General features: G+C 50.0%; 1 pseudogene across 1 annotated transcript; it reads left to right on the top strand.

Annotated features, from left to right (window-relative positions):
- Positions 1 to 374: 374 nt before the first annotated feature.
- Positions 375 to 779, top strand: LOC103741803 (annotated as a pseudogene). The gene has a single exon (XR_001872678.1). The product of XR_001872678.1 is annotated as a V-type proton ATPase subunit G 1 pseudogene (transcript).
- The last annotated feature ends 640 nt before the right edge of the window (positions 780 to 1,419 follow it).

Here is a 1,419-nt window from a genome sequence, read left to right as displayed (position 1 = left end):
AAGGGGAGGGGAGGGGAATGGTGGTGCATGCCTTTAAAACTAGTACTTGGGAGGAAGAGACAGGCAGATCTCTCTGAGATCAAAACCAATCTACATATCAAATTCCAGTCCAGCTGGGGCTTCAGGGAGACCCTGTCTGAAAAAGCCCGGCATGGTGGTGTACGCCTTTAATCCCCGCACTCAGGAGGCAGAGGAAAGTCTGGTCTACATAGTGACTTTCTAGCCAGCTGGGGCTCTAGGGAAACCCTGTCTCAAAAATACCCAAAAAAGGCTCCTGGCTCTGCACAGGCACAGGTCGTAGGTGGCGGATCAGCTGACCCGAGGGTCTCCCGCTGATTTAAGCGGGTGGCAAGGGCGGGGGATCCCAGCAAGCCATGGTGAGTCAGTCGCAGGGGATCCAGCAGCTGCTGCAGGGCGAGAAACGCAGGGCTGAAAAAGGTGTCCGAGGCCCACAAGGGAAAGAACCGGAGGCTGAAGCAGACCAAAGAAGCAGCCCAGGCTGAGATTGAACGGTACCGCCGGCAGAGGGAGAAAGAGTTCAAGGCCAAGGAAGCTGCGGCACTGAGGTCCCACGGAGCTGTAGCAGTGAAGTGGAGAAGGCGGCCCAGAAGATGACCATCCTCCAGACCTACTTCCAGCAGAACGGGGATGAAGTCCTCGATAACCTCTTGGCCTTTGTGTGTGACATCCAGCCAGAAATCCATGAAAACTACCGCATAAATGGACAGAAGGCTGATGGCCCTGCTCTGAGCTTGGCATTGGAGTCCCTCAAGGAATAGGAAACCTCCAGGAAGCCTGAGCTCTGTACTGAGGAAAGGCTTTGTTAAATTATTCCTCTACCTTGTAGTCCTTCCTGTCACTTTGGCAAACCCAGCTTTTTGTACAGACTTAGTACTTACCTAAAGTTTCATCTTTTACTTTGTTGTCTTTAATGAGTATATGCTATTTTCCTATATGTTCGTGCACACAACGGGTATCAATGTTAACTTTTAATTTAGTTTAAAAAAAAAAACTCTTTGAAGAAAGCAAGGGATTATATTGTTCCCTTACACTGTTGCACCCCGATCCTGTGACCCCCCAATGACCACCAAGGAGTCCGGAGAGCATGCAAAAGCAAAGAGGCTTTATTTGGGCTTAAGCTCGGGCCCTCAGATTTCACCTATGCAGCGGATCTGTACTGAGATTGTGATCTGTAGGGTGGGATAGGTTTTTTTAGGGAAGCCCACGGGCGCCAAGCATCCTTTAAAATGATTGGATGGTCCTATGCTCTGAGTGTGGGGAGGATTCTTATTGATAGGGGCTGCCTTTAGGGTATTTGAATGTGCTGACTGTTATCTGTGGGGCCAGAAGTTTCTGTTTTTAACCTTATAGGCTGCTATATGCCCGGGCTTGCTTGATCTATAGCTTTCCGGGATGGGG

This window comes from Nannospalax galili, unplaced genomic scaffold (assembly GCF_000622305.1).
Source record: "Nannospalax galili isolate Female #2095 unplaced genomic scaffold, S.galili_v1.0 scaffold879, whole genome shotgun sequence".
Taxonomy (NCBI): Eukaryota; Metazoa; Chordata; class Mammalia; order Rodentia; family Spalacidae; genus Nannospalax; species Nannospalax galili.
Note: the sequence above shows the minus strand (reverse complement) of the source record. Positions and strands in the feature narration are given on the sequence as shown.